Source organism: Pantherophis guttatus, chromosome 3, assembly GCF_059756535.1.
Source record: "Pantherophis guttatus breed Tessera chromosome 3, ASM5975653v1, whole genome shotgun sequence".
In the NCBI taxonomy this organism is placed as follows: Eukaryota; Metazoa; Chordata; class Lepidosauria; order Squamata; family Colubridae; genus Pantherophis; species Pantherophis guttatus.
The window spans coordinates 205450375-205471046 of NC_142065.1; the positions used below are offsets into that span (position 1 = coordinate 205450375).

Genomic DNA, 20672 nt, shown 5'->3' on the forward strand with positions numbered 1-20672 from the left:
TTCAACTTACCTCTTAAGAGCTCCTTGACAGCAAATCAAAGAAGCAAAAAGGTTATCTAGGTGCAATTTTTCCTCTGCAGCGGTAATATTTCTTCTGCGGTAAGATGTATCCCGTTTCAATCTTCATTATAGAAATTATTCATACATATTCATTAAGGTGTATCTGCATCAGCCTGCAAAACAAAACAAAACAAAAAAAAGTTGTTGATTTAAGAGCTGCATAAATGATGCGGCAACTTTAAAAAGTCAACTCATTACAGTAAAGTGGCTCCCTCTTTATTTCAACTATGCTTGGAAGCCTGAAGACAGAGCATCTTCTTTAATGAATAATGAGGAAAAGGAGGCTGTTATCCATTCAGTCATGACCAACTCTTGGTAATTTTGTGGGCCAGGTCTCTCTATATCTTCTGATTTTGCACTACTTCTTTGAGTTGTCCTATGCTCTGGCTGGGGTCGGCTTTGAGGGTGTCCAGCCACCGTGTTCTTTGTCAGTCTGGTTGCCTTTTACCGCTAACTCTTCCAAGCATAATTGCTTTCTCCAGTGAAGAAAGCATCATCCCGCATCATCATCATCTTCATTTAACAACTCCATAATCCCCTGCGGGGTGGAGTCTGGGCAACTGAATGGAGCTAGCAGAGTGCTTTAATGGCCAGATGCCCTTCCTGTCACCAATGCGGAGTTTTGTTCAGCAGATAATCTCAGTGTGCCCAGAGAGAGAAATATTTGCCTATGAAATATCTATAGAACCGGTGCGAACCGGGGGCAACCCACCACTGCCCCATACACCTACTTTACAGTCTGTTTCTGTTGCTCCCCTCTGGGAGGAGGTTTTGAAGTATCTATAGCAGGACTACCAGATTCTGGAACAGCTTTGTTCCCTAGGCCATCCGTCTGTGAAACTCGCAAGATTCATTTTTCTCGCCATGTTACATGTATATATCCAGACTAGACTGTGTTGTTTCTCTGTGTCATACAATATATGTAGGTATATGCATAATTCTGTATTTATTTATTTATTTATTTATTTATTTATTTATTTATTTATTTATTTATAATTTGATTTATATGCCGTCCTTCTCCGGAGACTCAGGGTGGCTTACAATGCGTTAAGCAATAGCCTTCATACTTTTGTATATTTTTTATACAAAGTCAGCTTATTGCCCCCACAATCTGGGTCCTCATTTCACCTACCTTAGAAAGGATGGAAGGCTGAGTCAACCTTGAGCCTTGGAGAGATTCGAACCAGCAGTAAATTGCAGGCAGCTGGTCTTAATAACAGGGTGCTTAGACCACTGTACTATCAAGGCTTTTTTTAGTCATGTTTGTGTAGTGTGTATTGGAGGTAGAGACCCTTTGAGAGCTGTATGCGATGACATTTCATTTTAATGTATGCCGATTAGTGTACATTCAGAGTGACAATAAAGTTATTCTAAATCTAAGTCTAAATCAGTGATGGGATGCAACCGGTTCTTTCTGGTTTGGGCGAACCGGTAGCACCGACTATGGTAGATTCTGCCCACTCGCCCGGATGTAATGACGTCCTATTTAGCCATGTTTTGGAGGTCATGCACATGCACAGGAGGTGTGTGCATGAGCAAAGAGCGTGCATGGAAGGCCGAGCATGCGTGGAAGGTGGGCATTTGCGAACATTTGTGAACTGGTAGGGAAGGTAAGTGAATCCCACCTCTGGTCTAAATGGTTATAAATTGAGACTACCCATGTTTCCCTTTTCCTAGCAAATAGATGGGGAAGAAAGGGATTTAGTGATATATTTTATTTTCCTGGGCTCCAAGATCACCGCAGATGGGGACTGCAGCCAAGAAATTAAAAGACGCTTGCTCCTGGGGAGGAAACCTATGGCAAATCTAGACAGCATTCTAAAAAGCAGAGACATCACCCTGCCAACAAAAGTGCGTATAGTCAAGGCTACGATTTTCCCAGTTGCAATTTATGGCTGTGAAAGTTGGACCATAAGAAAAGCTGAGCACCAAAGAATTGAGGCCTTTGAACTCTGGTGCTGGAGAAGACTCCTGCGAGTCCCTTGGACTGCAAGGTGGTCCAGCTGGTCAGTCCTAGAGGAGATCAACCCTGACTGCTCTTTAGAAGGTCAGATCCTGAAGATGAAACTCAAATATTTTGGCCACCTAATGAGAATGAGAAGGAAGGACTCACTGGAGAAGAGCCTCATGCTGGAAAAGATTGAGGACAAAAGAAGAAGGGGATAATAGAGAATGAGGTGGCTGGATGGAGTCACTAAAGCACTAAGGCGTGAGCTTAAATGGACTCCAGAGGATGGTAGAGAACAGGAAGTCCTGGAGGAACGTTTTCCATGGGGTTGCAATGGGTCCAACATGACTTCGCAACTAACAACAACAACAAATGTTCCCCTTTGTTCCATCTGGCCAAGCAGCTCTTCTCCTTTTAGCTCAGGGCTTTTTTTTTTACAGCAATGACTGAACTGATCTCTTAATTTTATTTTCAAAAAGGCAAAGGGGCTTATTTCTTGAGTGGCTGAAATGCCTGTTGGTGCTGCCTGTCCTGCTATCAACTCAGTGAATTTACACAATGCAGAGAAAAGTTCAATTCTCATCTCTTGCTGAGTTTTTGTATGTGTGTGTGTGTGTGTGTGTGTGTGTGTGTGTGAGAGAGAGAGAGAGAGAGAGAGAGAGAGAGAGAGAGAGAGAGAGAGAGAGAGAGAGAGAGAGAGAGAGGGTAGTAAAGAGGTTTGAGTTAAGAAAAGAAGAGAACCACAATAAGAGGATTACACACAATGCATTCCACCTCAGATAAAAATGCGAATCATAAATAAGTTTCGGGGGAAAGCATTTGCTTGGAAGAGATAAACGCTTTCCGATGTTTAAAGAAGAAAATGAGTTAGAGGCGGCTGATCTGCTTGCTTTGGAAAATTACTGCTTTTGGAAACTAATTATTTTGAATGCCATTCGATGCAATTAAGCTCCCCTCCCACCTTGTTTTTCGCATTCAGCCATCATGCGCCAGCCCACCATCCTGGTAGGCCATTTTAATTTTCAGACATTTCCCTTATAGTTCATCATGAGTTCTCATCAATGTGATGCTTTGGAAAAGCATCCTGTTGTGGTCCGCCAGCAGCCTGCGGAGCTGGCAGCGGAGTCGGACAGCGATGAGGCTGAGGAAGAACATGGGCCAGTCCTGGAGGCTGGGGAAGGCCCGAATGAGGGCTCTGCGTCAGAGGCAGAGATGGGTCCAGAGCCATCGGGGAATGATGAGTGGACTCCAGAGCCTCCAGAGGCTGACAGCAGAGAGGCAGAGGAACAGGAGGAGCCTGTTCCTAGTGCACGTATGAGAAGAGTTGCCAGAAGGTAAGAGCAGCTAAAGCAGAGAGGACAACTGAGGAGTAGGGCCAAGAGATGATTGGCTCCTCCCATAAGGCTTAAAAGACCAGCAACGGCTCTTGGGCTCTTTGTCGGAAAACAACGTTGATAGTTCTTGCCTTGCTGCACTTATCTTTTGTCGGCGTCTTCTGCTTCTGAACTTTTGCCAAGAGAAGCCTTTGGCAGTTTGCCTAATTATACCAAGGTTGGTGATAAGACTTTATGAAGACTTTGTTTGATTTAGTTTGGACTATGCGAGAATAGGTTAATTCTCAGCTGTTCTAATAAAATCTGTTTGTTTTCGAACCGTTTGCATCGATTACTACCTACTTGGGCCTGGGTCACAACACATCCAGATTTTCCTTCTAGTACAGGTAGTCCTCGATGTGCGACCACAACTGAGTCCAAGATTTCTTTTGTTAAGCGAGAAATTTGTTAAGGGAGTTTTGCCCCCTTTTATGACAATTCTTGCCACAGTTGTTAAATGAATCGCTGCCATTGATAACCTGTTTGTTAAGTGAATCTGGCTTCCCCATTGCTTGTCAGAAGGTCCCAAAAGGGAATCATGTGACCCGGGATGCTGCAACGGTCATAAGTACGAACCAATTGCCAAACGTTCTTGAATTTTGATCATGTGATCATGCAAAGATTGTTAACTTGTGAAAAACACTTTTTTTTCAGTGCTGTTGTGACTTTGAACGGTCACTAAATGAACTGTTGTGAGGACTATCTGGGGTGAATGATCAGGATTCATAGACTGCAGGGACATCCTCAAGAGAAGACAAAGCAGTCAAAATGGCAGTTGCAACCATAGGCACAAAGCTCCACCCCTTTTTTCACAGGTGTTGCCTAGGCAACGCACAGAAAAAAGGAAATGGGGTTTTTAACTGAGCACTGGTAGTAGCATCATTTGAAATTTCTGACTCAGCCCCACAGGTTCTCCTATTTAGGGAATTGCCACTGAAGGCAACAGTGGCACCAAAGCAACAATTGCATAGATTTAATTATTTATTTCTGAAATTTAATGGCCACCTATCTTACCACAGGATAACTCTGGGTGGTTTGCAATAAATAAATAAGTCTATGCAATTGTTGCTTTGGGTATTGCTGCCTTTCCTCAAACAGGGGGATCTGTGAGGTTACTACCGGTTCTGTGGGCGTGGCTTAGTGGGTGTGGTGTGGCTTTGTGGGCGTGGCAGGGAAAGGATACTGCAAAATCTCCATTCCCTCCCCACTCCTGGGAGAAGGATATTGCAAAATCTCCATTCCCACCCCACTCTACGGCCAGCCAGAAGTGGTATTTGCTGGTTCTCCGAACTATTCAAAATTTCCGCTACCGGTTCTCTGAACTGCTCAAGATTTCCGCTACCAGTTCTCCAGAATCTATCAGAACCTGCAGGATTTAACTCCTGATATATTCTGGAATATATTTATACACTTGAATATAGCTGTCTCTTTAGTCCATTCCACATAATTAATGCTGACCAATGTATTTTTCTCCTCTGTGGTAAGCAGGAGGTAACCAAAATGGGTAATTAGGCAGATACCAAAATTGGTCTTTTAATTCCTTGATTTCAGAAATATTTCTTAGCGTTGAAAACTTAAGAGAAAAAGCAGTCAAAAAGCAGCATGTAAGCTAGAGATAAGCTTTTACAGTCTATATCTATACACACAAAAACAGACAGACATGCGTGCACATACACATACAAATGAGAGAGAGAGAGAAAGAAAGAGAAAGGGAGAGGGAGGGGAGAGAGAGAGAGAAAGAGTGGGAGAGGGAGAGGAAGGGAGGGAGAGAGAGAACGAGAAAGAGAAAGGGAGGGAGGGAGAGGGAGAGAGAGAGAAAGGGAGAGGGAGGGAGGGAGGGAGGGAGAGAGAGAAAGGAAGAGGGAGAGGGAGGGAGGGAGGAAGAGAGAGAGAGAGAGAAAAAGAGAGAGTGGGAGGGAGAGGGAGAGAAAAGGAGAGGGAGGGAGAGAATATAAATAGTCCTTGAGTTATAACCATTCATTTAGTAATTATTTGAAGTTACAGTGGCACTGAAACAACTGACTTACTACTGGTCCTCATAATTAGGAATCTTGCAGCATCCCCATGGTCATGTGATCAAAATTTGGGCGCTGGGCAACCAGCGTAAATTTGCGATGGTTTCAGCATCCCAGGGTTATGTGATTGCCATTCATGACCTTCCCAACTGGCTTCCGAAAAGCAAAGTCAATTGGGGAAGCTGGATTTGCTTAACAACGGTGTGATTCACTTAACAGCTGCAGTCCTTTGCTTAACAAGCGTGGCAAAAAAAAAAAAATTAGCCCACCACTCACTTAATAAACCCCTTTGCTTAGCCATGGAAATTCTGGTTCCAATTGTGGTCATAAATCAAGAGTTATCTCTACAGATTCTTTTCATTCCCTACTTTATAACCGAAAGCCATTGTTGGGGTCCAACCAGCTGGCTTCCGTCAATCATTTTCATGAAACATCATCATAGTTTGCAAGATTGTTTAATCTAGCTGTTCTTGAGTAGATCCTGGTCATAGAAGTTTATATCTTGGCTGCTCCTGTTATTTTATTTTTTTTCATACTTCGATGCTCTTCTGGACTTTGGCACATTATTGTTTTAGCCCAGGGGTGGCCAAATGTGGCTTTTTTACAACCTGTGGACTTCAACTCCCAGAATTCCTGAGACAGCTGGCTCAGGAATTCTGGGAGTTGAAGTCCACAGGTTGTAAAAGAGCCACATTTGCCCACCCCTGTTTTAGCCCAACTTAGCGTGCTGTTACATTTCCATGAACCTGTAGGTTCAGATGGACTGTCTGTATTCAGGTGGACCATTCATCATATATTTAGTTAAGCACAATATTATTTATTATTTATTTATTATTATTTATTCATTAAATTTATATACCGCCCTTCTCCTGAAGGACTCAGGGCGGTGGACAGCCGGAATTAAGATACATATAATATAAAAGTTAAAAATAACTAAAATAAATTAAATCGATCGGCCTCCCAATTTAAAACCTCACATCTATACAATTTAAAAAACTAACCCATAAGACCTTTTAGGCTAGGTCGGCTTGGTGGAATAAAAAAGTCTTCAGGGCCTTACGGAAGGTACGGAAGTCCGGGATCAGTCGTATTCCGGGAGGGAGCTCATTCCAGAGGGCGGGTGCCCCCACAGAGAAGGTTCTCCCCCTGGGGGCCGCCAGCCGACATTGCTTGACCGATGGCACCCTGAGGAGGCCCTCTCTGTGAGAGCGTATTGGCCGGTGGGAGGTTATCGGTTGCAGAAGGCGGTCTCGTAAATGGTCTCTCCCTGGCCCTAAACCATGGAGCGCTTTAAAGGTGAGAACTAATACCTTGAAGCGCACCCGGAAGACCACTGGGAGCCAGTGCAGCTCACGCAGGAGAGGTGTTACATGGGAGTGCCAAGTCGCTCTCATAATCACCCGCGCGGCTGCAATATATCATCATCATTAGAAGAGTTATTAGCCTGGAAGCCTTTAATGTTCTGTTTCTCCCTGATTCAATCAGATTTTGGTTTCTGTATGTCCAAAGTACTCCTCCATTAAACCACCCATAATTTATTAATAAGGTAGAGGAGTTCAGCAGGGAGCAAGGCGTTGCCTTAAAAAGCCTTTGAGGAAGTCAACTTGAACCGTAACCTGCTGCCCTGCCCTGCCCTGCCCTGCCCTGCCCTGCCCTGCCCTGCCCTACCATACCTGGGAGAGATTTAGAAATTAGCCTCAAAGGCGGCATCTCTGAAGCTGTTGAACTGAGTCATTGAAATGACCTTTTGCTCACAGCTAAGGAACATTTAATCATCCTTACCATTCCCTGCTGACCTACAAGATGGGGCTTCCAAAGTTCTCCAGAAGTTGCTATGCCATTGTAATCTTTACTATAATAGGATAAAGTATACAATATTTTACCAGAGAAGAGGGGTACAATCAAGATCAAGTGAAGTACTAATACCATTCTATAAAGCCTTAGTAAGACCACACCCAGAATACTGCATCCAGTTTTGGTCACCACATCATAAAAAAGATGTTGAGACTTTAGAAAAAGTGCAGAGAAGAGAAACCAGGATGATTAGGGGACTGGAGGCTAAAACATATAGTGAACGGTTGCAGGAACTGGGCATGGGAAGTCTAGTGAAGAGAAGGAGCAGGGGAGACAGGATAGCAGTGCTCCAATATCTGAAGGGCTGCCACCAAGAGGAGGGGGTCAAGCTGTTTTCCAAAGCACCCAAAAGCCAGACAAGGAATAAGGGATGGAAACTGAACCAGGAGAGATTTAACCTCGAAATAAGGAGAAATTTTCTGACAGTGAGAACAATCAACCAATAGAACAGAAGTTGCCTTCAGAAGTTGTGAGAGCTTCATCACTGGAGGCTTTCAAGAAGAGACTGGACTGCCATTTGTCAGATGCCATTTGTAGGGTCTCCTGCTTGGGCATGGGGTTGGACTAGATGGGCTACAAGGTCCCTTTCAACTCTGCTAATCTAAGAATCGCATTAACTTGGTGGCACAGCAGACTAAAGTGCTGTTAAGTAACACCAGCTGCCTGCAATTACTGCAAGTTCAAATCTCACCAGGCTCAAGGTTGACTCAGCCTTCCATCCTTTCGAGGTAGGTAAAATGAGGACCCAGATTGTGGGGGCAATAAGCTGACTTTGTATAAAAAAGAACACCGCTTTGGGGGGGGGGGCGAAAGCCCTACTAAGCAGGTATATACAAAAGTATGAAGGCTATTGCTTAACGCATTGTAAGCCGCCCTGAGTCTCTGGAGAAGGGTGGCATATAAATCGAACCAATAAATAAATAAATAATAAACTGTCTATGGAGATTCTCAATCATCCAGGTCATATTTGTCCCAAAGATGCTTTTCAAATGGCAACTGGACCTTCTTGGGTTTTTTTTTTTTCCTTGAAAATGTTTCACTTTTTATTCAAGAAGCTTCTTCGGTTCAGAACTGAAGGAGCTTCTCGGATGAGAAGTGAAACGCTTTCAAGGAGAAAAAAAAAATCAAGAAAGTCCTGTTGCCTTTTGAAAAGCAGCTTTGGGACAATCCCATTAGCTATGTTTCAGTTCAATTACGTTAAGATAGAAATGAAATCACCTTTGAATTTGTCCTGACTCCAGCCACTTGGTTTCTGAGGATGGCGCTTCATTCTCCTTCATTCTCCTGAGGCTGCCACAAAGAAGATTATTCTTTCTAAATATTCACAAATTATTCTACAAAGCAACGGAGGGCAGGACAAGAAATAATGGTTGGAAATTAATCAAGGAGAGAAGCAACCTGGAATTAAGGAGAAACTTCCTAACAGTGAGGACAATTAACTAGTGGAACAGATTTCCTTCAGAAATCATATGCATCACTGGATGTTTTTAAGAAGTGACTGGATAGTCACTTGTCTGAGGTGGTATAGGTTCTCCTGCTTGAGCAGGGGGCTGGACTAGAAGACCTCCAAGGTCCCTTCCAGCTCTGTTCTGTTCTGTTCTATTAAGAATTCTCTTCTCTTCTCTTCTCTTCTCTTCTCTTCTCTTCTCTTCTCTTCTCTTCTCTTCTCTTCTCTTCTCTTCTCTTCTCTTCTCTTCTCTTCTCTTCTCTTCCTTGAGAGCCAAATATGGTCCTTGTTTTAGTTAAAGTTGTTTTTGAAGGATTGTTGCAGCAATGTGGCCATGTCACTGGAGATCATCTCCACCTACCCTCATGTAAAAAGATTTAGACGAATTTGGACATCTACTGCAGGGGTGAAATCCAGCAGTTTCTAACAGGTTCTGGAGAACCGGTAGTGGAAATTTTGAGTAGTTCAGAGAACCGGCAAATACCACCTCTGGCTGGCCCCAGAGTGGGGTGGGAATGGAGCTTTTGCAAAATCCTTCCCCTGGAGTGGGGAGGGAATGGAGATTTTGCAATATCCTTCCCCTGCCATGCTCACCAAGCCACGCCCACAGAACCGGTAGGGAAAAATTTTGGATTTCACCCCTGATCTACTGAGACTTATTTTCCTAACGATGCTGCTGGAATAGCCATTTAACCCTCTGTTTACAACATTTAGGAGGCCACAAAATACCATGTTTTCCCCAAAATAAGACCCTGTCTTATACTTTTTTGAACCCTGAAATAAGTGCTTGGCCTTATTTTCGGGGAGGTCTTATTATTTTGGGTTGCATGGAGCAAGACGGGGCTTCTCTTGCTGTCTTACCTGATTTCCAGCTCTGTCTCCCTAACCCAGAGGAAATGGCAGGGATCGGCTGCGCATACGTTTAAATATTTTTGGGGAGGGCTTATTTTCAGGGGAGGGCTTATTTTCGGAGAAACACGGTAGGTATAAGAGCCTTTGGGACACCTATTATTTCTATCAGAGTGGCCATGCCCTCCTGTTCTTCTACTGCTCTTTGCTAAAACCGGCTTTGAACATTTCTGACAGCATCAAACCTTTCATTAAGTTTTTAAGTCTCTGGGAACTCAAGTGAAATGAGAAAATATAAATCATGACTGTGACTTTTTTCTTAGGCTTTTTTTCAGTTCTATGACTGCCAACTTGTTTTGGTAATGTATGTAGGCACAAAGATGTCTCCTGACTCATTTTCTTGGAAGTACATTCAGTCAAAGGGCCTGCCTGATATTTTCAGGATCAAAAGGAATTGTGAAGTCCTTCGTGTTCTCTGAGCTCATTTGGTTGTTGTTGTTGTTTTTTTTACAGACGTTTCATTACCCAACTAGGTAATATTATCAAGGCTAAAAGGGAGTGGAGTTTGCTCTCTGTTTATACACAAGTGGCTTGCCTTGTCTCTGTTGGTGGGCATGTTCTTAGTGGTTCTTTGATTAGGCTGTTGTGTACTATTGGATTGTTTGTTTGTTGAAAACCTCTTGAAATCCAACACATGGACACACCTAGCCATAGTTTCTGTTGGGAAACTGTGAGCATCCTAGATCAAGCTAAGTCTAAAAACACTAGAGAATTCCTGGAAGCCTGGCACTCAGACAAACCAGCCATCAACGGGCACATAGAGATAAACAGCAGCTACACACCATTCAAAAGAGACAATCGAAAAGCTAAAAAGGAAACAAAAGACCTCCTCGCCAGCCGTCAACAGCCAGATCAGCAGAGATTAACACCAAGATTAACATTAGACCAACAATCAAGCAATAAGCAATGCTCCAATGAAAGAACTACCAACTCAGACAAACAATCCTGCAGTATACAACAATCTACCATATTTTTCAGACTATAAAATGCTCTGGACTATAAGACACACCTAGCTTTTGGGGAGGAAAACAAAAACAAAAAAAATCTGCCTCTGCCTCCCCCAGCAATTTGCCTCCTTGCAGCAAACAGCAAGCAGCCTGGTCAGCTTCAGTACAGCCTGATTTAGCATGAACAGCTGATTGGCAGTTGGATTTGCCTCCTGGTATAAAGCTTATCAGCTGTTCCAGGCTGCGGGGATTACCACCGCCCATCATTGCTGCCCATAACTGCTGCCGCCTATCACCACCTCCATGTGCCCCATTTTTGGTCTCTGCACGTCCCATTTTCAGCCTCCATGTATCCTATCCCTACCACCTGGAACAGGCTAAAAATAGGGCACGTGGTGGCAAAATATGGGGCGAATGGAGGCTGAAAATGGTGTGTGCGGAGGTGGCAATAGGCAGTGGCAGCGATGGGCAGCAACGGCAGCAATGGGCGGTGGCGATCCTTGCAGCCTAGAACAACTGATAGGCAGTATTCCAGGAGGCAGACCCAACCACCAATCAGCTGCTCGTGCTAAATCAGGCTGTGCTGAAGCTGACCAGTCTGTTTACTGTTTGCTGCAAGGAGGTAAATTGCTGGGAGGCAGATGCCGAAGGGTGGGGGGCTGGCAGGTGGGCAGGGCTTTGGCAACATTTGTTCTATAAGATGCACAGACATTTTCAATCCACTTTTTTTTGGGGGGGGGGGAAGTGTGTCTTATACACCAAAAAATAGGGTAATCAAGGAGCCACCAAGAACATTCCCACCGACACTGGCTACTTGTATATAAACAGGGAGCAAACCCTACTCCCTTCTAGCACTGATGATGTTATCTAGTTGGGTAGTGAAATTTCTGCCAGGAAACACCCAAGCTCAGAGAGCACCAAGGACTCCACAGTTCAACCCTAAGCTACAAATATTCTCTTTGATTGGTATCAAAAGGGATTGATTTAAAGCCCAATCACTACAAGGCAATATCCATGATTAGCAGGAGCATCACTTATTTTAAGATAATCAACTTTTAACAGCCAGCTTTTCCAAGAATGATAGATCTTCGGCCAATTTTGTGAAGCAGCTTTGCACACATACACACACACAGTGAAAATCCAGCATAATTTAATCAGAGCTTCAATCCAATGTCTTCTACTATAGTGAAACGGGTCTCTTCTTTAGAAAATGGAGAGGCAAAGACAGGAATTTGATGAAACTTAAGAGAAAATGAAACAGTTGCTTTTCCCTTTAAAGTACAGAACAGAATAATAGAGTAAGAAGGGACCTTGGAGGTCTTCTAGTCCAACCTCCTTGACAAGCAGGACACCCTATACAATTCCAGACAAATGGTTGTCCAAATCTCCAGTGATGGAGCACCCAAACTTCTGGAGGCAAGTCTTTCCACTGGTTAATTGTTCTAATTGTCAAGGAATTTCTCCTTAGTTCTAGGTTGGTTCTGTTGTGGCTCCATTACCGGAGCCTGTGTCATCGTCAGGAGAGGACTTGGAGAGTGAAGAGGAGGAGTTGGCAAGGCCTCCCTCTCCAGGACCCTCCTCTCTGGCAATGCCTTCGGTGTCCTCCGAAGGGCAAGAGATAGGGCCAGGGCCAAGCATGTCCACGCAGCCACAGGTGGACAGTGATGAGGGTAATGAGTCTTGGCTGGATCCATGCCAGCATCGCAGAGATAAGCGCGCACAACAGAAGAAAGGGCGTGCCCGAGATTAGGCTGAGTCACTGGACCACACCCCACAGGATATAAAAGGGAGCATGGTGGCCAGTCAAACCTTGTGACGAACAAAGCTGAAAGCTTCCACGCCATTCTGCATTGCCGGACTTTTGCTTTAAGATTTTGCTGGAGTATCTCTGGACTTGATTAATTCCGTAATTATTGAGCTGCTTTCCTTTGATGTATCAGAAGTGGGGAGAAGCTATCTCTCCTCTTTGTAAATAATAAACTCTTGGCAGGCAGCCACTAGGTTGTTGCCAAGTTCCGTTATCATAAGGAAAAGGATTTTGCCAGCTGGTTTGGTCTTTAACTCCTGAACGTCTGTTGGTGTGTGTGCGTGGGGTTGGGGACAGAACAGGTTCTTTCTTTGATTAGTTTCCAACTATTGCTTCTTGTTTTGCCTTTCAGGTGCTTCGGAAAATGGCTTGACCCCCCTCTTCTTTGTGACAGCCTCTCAAATATTTGAACACTGCTATCATGTCTCCCTTAGTCCTTCTTTTCATTCAATAAAGAAGATTAAAAGAAGAAGATTAGAAGAAGGAATATAGGAGGGGAGGGGGAAGTTGAATAACTTAATCCTATTCGCTTGCTTTAACCGGAATTAACTGGCCAGGTTTGGGAAATGATGGGTGGTACAGATAAGGACAGGCTTAAAAGCAACCTGAATTATGGGTTCTAGGCGTAATAACACGAAGCCCAGCTTTCCTGTTCCTGAGCTCCATCTGGTTGCTAGGCAACATGAACACAGGCCTACTAATTAGGTTTGTACTTAGGTGACCCTTGATAACATGGGAAAGACAAAATTTCTGAGTTTGTTCTTCCTTAATGTCATCTGCTGCCACTGGCCTTCCAGCCCAGAGGTCTTTATCTGGGCTGGAAGATGGTTGGATTCAAACCAAAAGTTTCTGCTTCCCAGCTTAGCCATTTATCCTAGAGTAGCGGAACATTTTTCAGTGTTTCCGCCTGCTAAGGGCCATAAGCAGGAGCATGATTTATTTAAATCTGTTTCCACCCTGCTCCTACACATATTTATTTAGAACTAATAAATATTGAATGTCTCATTGAATTCAATAGCACCTACCTTCATCAGGCAGCTGTTCTGAAGATGGCAGTCTGGGGGAAAGAAGAATTGAGGGGAAATGAACAGTCTAATAAAATCTTCCTTGTGTAATATTTCCATATGGCCCGTTTTAATTTTAGATTTCTTGGTTGCTTCGCGTCGTGCTCGGATAAACTTATGAAACAAATCAAAACACTTTGGCAGAAACGAAGCTACGACGAAGGAATTCAGAGCAGGCCTCATAGTTCCCTGGCTGCAAAACAATAACATTTTGCAAAGGGCCCTTATCTCCAATATCCATTTTTCCTCCCTCCAATTGCCATGGAGATACACGTCTTGCATTGGCAATGGATCATTGACAGCACCTTGTATTCCAAAGAAAAAGTAAAGGAGAAAAGGTACTTTCCCCTTTACTTTTTACATTAAGAGACTCTGGAAAGAGTGCAGAAAAGAGCAACAAAAGTGATTAAGGGGCTGGAGGCTAAAAACATACAAAGAATGGTTGCAAGAATGGGGTGTATTTAGTCTAGTGAAAAGAAGGACTACGGGTGACATGGTAGCAGTATTCCAGTATTTGAGGGACAGCCACAAAGAAGAGGGATTCAACCTATTCTCCAAAGCACCTGAAGGTAAGACAAGAAAAATGGATGGAAACTAATCAAGGAGAGAACTGTTCTGTCCCCGTACCACTCACGCACCCCCACAGATGGCCCGGAGTTAATAAGCCACATGACAAAACTCTTTGAAGATAAAGCTGGCAGCAACCCAGTGGCTAGCTGCCAATTCAGACTTTACTCACACAAAACAAAGATTAGACTGCAAGCATTCCGATAAAACAGGCAGTTTCAACAATACAAGGATTAATCTAAATGCAGTCCGATAAAGCAGGCAAAGTCCAGTAATGCAGAGATCATGGATTATTTCCAGTTTTTGCTCGTCACAAACTGAACCGGCCACCACACCCACATTTATACTCTGTGGGGTGTGGTCCAATGACTCAGCTAATCTCTGGCACGCCTTCCCCTCTGCTGCGCACAATTCTCCCTGCGCCTCTGCCGAGGGTCCAGCCAGCACTTATCTTCTTCGTCGCGGTCCACCTGTGGCTGCGGGGACGTGCTTGGCTCTGAGCCTATCGTTTGGCCTTCGGTGTCCTCCAGAGGCATTGCCAGAGAGGAGGGTCCTGGAGAGGGAGGCCTTGCCAACTCCTCTCCCTCACTCTCAGAGTCTGCATCTGTCGATAGCCCAGGCTCAGGCAACGGAGCCACAACAAGAAACAACCTAGACTCAAGGAGAAATTTCCTGACAGAACAATTAACCAGTGGAAAGGCTTGCCTTCAGAAGTCATGGGTGCTCCATCCATGGAGATTTTTAAGAAGAATTTGGACAACCATTTGTCTGAAATGATGTAAGGTCTCCTCCTTGAGCAGGGGGTTGGACTAGAATACCTCCAAGATGCCTTCCAACTGTGCTATTATGTATTTTTTCTGTTATTACTATTGTTGGAAGAAAATTTCCTGTGTTTGTTTCCCAGCTGGGAAGCAGTCATCGATGCTGAGAAGAAATCAACATGAAAGCCAGCTGCCAGAAAGGTAAAGGTAAAGATAAAGCCAGTGCTGTCCGAAAACATCTCCGTGGTCATGTGGCTGGCATGATTAAAGGCTGAAGATGCACAGAATGCTGTTACCTTCCCACCAAAGATGGTCCCTATTTTTCTACTTGCATTTTTTTATGTGCTTTCGAACTGCTAGGTTGTCAGAAGCTGGGACAAGTAACAGGAGCTCACTCCATTACCCAGCACTAGGGATTCGAACTGCTGAACTGCCGACCTTTCAATTGACAAGCTCAGCATCTTAGGCACTGAACCACCACATCCCTTTTGGAATGCCTAATAAATATTCTGTATTTATTCTGTTACTACTATTGTTGGAAGAAATTTTCCTGTGTTTGTTTCCCAGCTGGGAAGCAGTCACTGATGCTGAGAAGAAATAGACATGAAAGCCAGCTGCCAGAAAAGGGATCCTTTAATTCAGGAAGGCAAGAAAAGTAGTGACACAGTTCGAGCATTCCTGGCTTGCAAGCAAACTTGGAAGTGTGACTCTGAGTCTTTTATGCTTAATTCCCCTTTGAAGCTCCTGCAGGGTTTTGATGTGTTTCTGATTGCCCTGGGTTTTGTTTTCCTGGGTTAAACTTGGTCCCAGGTCTTTTGTTTTTCCTGTCCTAGGAGTTAATCTTGTCAGGGAGGCAGGAAAAAGGGAGTTTCGGTTTACCTTGGAGAGTTTATTTTTAGCCTGGTTCCCCTTATCTTAATGGCTCTACTTAAGTGTTCCTTTCAGCTGGTGCTTTTGCCTGTGGTTAAAGGGGAAAGGGCTGGCTTGAGTCTTTTGCAGAGGTGGGTTTCAGCAGGTTCTGACCAGTTCTGGAGAACCGGTAGTAAAAATTCTGACTGACCTCGCCCCCATCTATTCTCTGCCTCCCGAGTCCCAGCTGATTGGGAGGAAATGGGGATTTTGCAATAACCTTTCCCTGGATTGGGGAGGGAATGGAGATTTTACAGTAACCTTCCCCTGCCACGCCCACCAAGCCATGCTATGCCCACCAAGCCACATCCCCAGAACCGGTAGTAAAAAAATTTGAAACCCACCACTGGTCTTTTGCCACCGTTTTCGGAGGTTTCTGGTGCTGTGAGGTTTCTGGCACTCCTTTTGGGGTATACTTCCCACACTATTCTGTTATTATTCTTTCTTTTCTGCCATGTCCCCAATCAAATTAGGCTTTCAGCTGTAGCAAAACTATCTACCATCTTCTAACTATGTAGTTTAACAAAATATTTCTTTATTTTTATTTTACTTATTAGATTTACATGCTGCCCATCCCACTATCCAAAGTGACTCTGGGCAGCATATAGATCTCACATATAAGGTTCCCAGTTGGAGTATTCCTTCAAGCTTATTTCCAGTAGGAAATAACTGGAATTAGAGGCATGCTTAGGGAGTTTTCCACTGGGAGAAATGGACATAGTCAAGTCTTTACTAGTTTTAGTCTAACTAAGAAAGCTGTATTCTCATACGGTCTTATTAGTCAGATTTATTGGGGGAGGGGGGGAAAGGACTTGTTTCCAGAATTTTAGACATGTGGGTTTTAGTTTCATAGTTATCCATGTGTATATTAATGCAGGGTGGATTTTGGCCCTTAGATCCTCTGTCTAATTGCCCAAAGTACTGTCCAAAGTGTTGTGGAATGATGAGACCAAACAACATTCCTGGGTCAGCTAGAGACAGTTTTATTGCGCAAGGTTCAGAGCCAGTTTTGTACCTGAAGCTTTGAACAAAGAAAGAACTCTGATACAATGGTTTTTATACATTTCTAAGACAAAGGATTCAGTGAGATCATACATTTTCCATATATGGTTAACATGAGATCATACATCCGATTTTCCCTACATACATTGGATAATATGTTCATCTAATTACTTAAACCATTAATTTTAGTTTATAAAATTATCATAGCCACACAACTTTTCTTAAGTGCTTGTAGTTGTTAATGGGAGAGTTACTGCTGTCCTTGGGTAAATTTATTGGATTAAGTAACTCTTTGTAACATATAGGTCTTTGTGTCATTCACAGTGAGGTCACTCAGATGTTTTCCATATGGCTGTCCTTTCGTGATATCTAGGTCTCATCAGAAGATATATTACCCCTTAATGAGGTTTAACTGTTTGTTAATGTAATTTCCAACAAGCACTTTTCTATCTTATAATAATGTGAATAGAGAGGCTCTCTCAGAGCTCATGTATCCAAGCACGTCTTCCCCCTATAACAATGTGAATAGAGAGGGTCCTCCAGAGCCCATATATCTGACTCTGTATGATTCCTTTCTTTTATCCACATTAAAGGAGCTGCTGATACAGTTCTACAGAGGAATTATTGAGTCTGTAACTTGTCTTTCCATAACTATCTATCTAGTTTGGTACAGCAACCAAACAGGATAGGTACAGACTCCATCGGATAATTGGGACTGCAGAAAAAAAATTGCAACCAGCCTGCCTTCCAAAGAGGACCTGTGCACTGCTCAGGTTAAAAAGAGGGCTGAGAAAATATCTACAGATCCCTCACATTCTGGACATAAATTGTTTCAACTTCTCCCCTCAGGACGCCACTATAGGGCATTGCATGCCAAAACAACTAGACACAGAGACAGATTTTTCCCTCATGCCATCACTCTGCTGAATACCTCATTCCCACAGCACTGTCTTGTGTCTGATATTTACCCATGTAGTAAGACTATAGTACTATTATCCAGGGGTGGTATTCACTTACTTTCCCTACCAGTTTGCAAATGAGAGAGTGCACGCCCCATCCATGCATATGCCTGGCCTTCCCTGCATGTGCTTTGCTGGCGCGCACGTCTTCTGAGCATGTGCCCGGCCTCAAAAACATGCCTAAATAGGATGGCATAGAGCCAGATTGGGTGGGCAGGCCGGGCCCACCTGCAATTTCCACTACCGGTTTGGGCAAACCGGTCTGAACCGGCTGAATACCAACTCTGCTATTATCCTTCTCATCTTTCCTATTACCTTCTCCTATTGATATCTTATGATTCTATTACTTGTTGTTTGTATGTACTGAGAGCTTAGTTAGAAAGAATATTTTTGTCAGATGTAAATGCCTTATTCTCCAATGTGTAAATAATGTATATATGGAACATCAGAGGTTAACTTATTCTTTGGACTTTAATGTATTCATAACTTACCACTCCCATTCCTAGCTCCACCCCTTGTATATATAAGGAGCCACCCTCACCATTCTCGTCGCTTCTACCTTGAATATTCAGTGAATATAGAATGCCTATCATAATTAAAAAGAAATATATTTAAAGCTCTAACTCCTATTATCTTTATTGAGTCTGATCCTGAAAATATTGCAACAAGCTGGTAGCAGAGGATGGTTAATTGACTCAATAAGTAATTAAAAATGTCCAAGAAAGATAGGCCCAACACCAGGGCCTACAGCAAAGAAATAGAAACTGATCAAGAGATGATCAACGAATCCAACAATGCGATTTCGAGAGAATCCGAAGAATACACCACTGAAGAAGAAGAACTAATGAGTGAAAATAATGACCAGAAAGAAATCGAAATAGAAAATAACGAACTCAGGTCAGAGATATTAAAGATACTAAAAAGCCAAAAGAATGATGAAAGTCTCATCGCGGACCTCCAGGAGATGCTGAAGAACAGCGGAGCAGCGAGAGAGAAAAACGTCATTAAAGAAAAACCCAAAGATCAAAAAATCGTAAGTGAGATGACTACTGAGAAAATAGTTGTTAAAAAGAAAAGATGTGATCCCGCGCGAAATTTTGAATGGCAGCCATCTTGGTTTCAACGAACTTCAAAAGAGAATGGAGCAGAGCCAATCAAAACGCTCAGTTCAAAATTTCTGGCGCGAAAAACACTATCAGACGAAGAAAGTGAGAAAGAAGTCTCAAACTCTTCAGATGATCCAAAATCAGAAAGTGAAGACGATTTAACAAAATCTCAAGTAAAATCAGCAATGAAAACGCTTTTTGCTGCTTTTGGGCCAAGACTGAAAATTACCAAGACATCTACGAAGAAGCAAGAAATCAAACCGGCGACTCAAGACCTGCACGCTCCCATCCTGACTTCGAAAGCGACGACGCCCGAGCCCAGAGAGCCATGCCGATTTCGCCCTACACCACAGACAAAATCGAATACCAACGCACACAAAAAGAAGAAAAGAACCGTCACCACCACCAGAACTCCAAAAACCGAGCCAGAGACCGACTCATCTGAGGAGGAGCGGATCGAGAGAGCTGAAAGGGAGAGAACCTTCCACGACGCCACCAAAGAAGAAATGAGCAACGCGCATGTGCGAAACTACGTAGACGACCCAGAAGGACTTGAACTGGCCAGAGAACCGCGCAGACTCATTGCAAGCATCCCAATGCCGTTCTGTAATTTCCTGCACTTGAGAGATCACGGACTGCCCCAGGTTGTAAGTAATGGACAGAATAATGTAGGTAACTTACCCAGTGACTTCCCAAAACTTAGAATTGATGGCATTAATTTACAAGAGTGGTATCAACAGCTTCAGGTTATTTTCATGAAAGAAAATTTACTATTCTTTATAACTAGCCCTCCAAGAAGACCTTGGACTTTAAAAATAGATTGTTTACATCATAGAGCATTTTTCATAATAATATCTAGCGTGTCTCCTGCAATATATCATAGCATCAAACCAAACCTAACTGTATCAGAAATAATTCAATGCATGTTTAATCTATTTCACAGCGATAGCGTAGCTACAACCACAAGAATGTCTAAGGATTTCTTTTCCTCTAGAGTAAAACCAGGGGTTTCTATAAGTGAGCATTTGATAAATCTAAACAAAATAAGAGCTGAGCTACAATTGAGGGGGGAAGTGATTTCAGATCAAACAATGAAAAGTGTTATTATCAATTCACTTGATCCATCATGGGATAGCTTTATGTCACACTTAGATACCATTAATTTGGGATATTTATCCATAGAAAGTCTATCTAACAAATTGATAGCAGAAGACAATTCAAGAAAAAATCGATCCAGTAACCAAACAGACCACAAACCTTTTAGGAAAGTAGTCTTTCAAGATAAACATAATGAGGCCTTTAGATGCTACAATTGTGGATCCAGGGAACATAGTAGAAGAGACTGCCCCAAAGTCTCAAGAGAGAGACATAGACCAGAATATAGGAGCAAATATAATTACAGACAATCTTCCACAGATAGACACAAATATAGAAGCCCACCAAATTACAAAGAAGGTAGAGGGGGTAGAGAAAATTCAAAAGAGAGGAAATCTGGGTCACTGAATGGGCTAAATAAACAAGACAGCACCAGAACACAGCAGGATGAGAATAACAATTGGCTTATTGATTCTGGTGCAACAAATCACACCACCAACAACAAAAGTATATTATCTTCATTTATAGAAGATAAGTTTGTGATAAAGGTAGCTAATCAAGAAAAGGTTCAAGTACTAGGCAAAGGAAATGTGACCTTGCCTGGTCTAGGGAAAATAGAGGGGGTATTATTAATCCCAGAAATACCTCACAACATACTAAGTGCCATAAAATTAAGCAGAGAATCTGATATCAATATAGTTTTCTCAAAGGAGAAAGCAACTATAGAAAAGAACAAAACAAATGTAGGTACTGTAATGATAAAAGGAGGTCTACCCTATCTGATAACTAAAGAAAGATGTTTACATAACATTGATTCAAATATGGAAGATTGTATTGAAGCAGATGATG

At 43.0% G+C, this 20672-nt stretch overlaps 1 long non-coding RNA gene across 1 annotated transcript in view; it reads right to left on the reverse strand.

Annotated features, from left to right (window-relative positions):
- Positions 1 to 13523, reverse strand: part of LOC132709030 (uncharacterized) — a 66680-nt gene extending 53157 nt beyond the window's left edge. The window contains exons 1-2 of the long non-coding RNA XR_009620091.2: positions 13386 to 13523; positions 11 to 173 (exon numbers count right to left, since the gene is read on the reverse strand). This is a non-coding gene — a long non-coding RNA (uncharacterized LOC132709030). The remainder of the gene's footprint in view (positions 1 to 10; positions 174 to 13385) is intronic.
- Positions 13524 to 20672: the final 7149 nt, after the last annotated feature.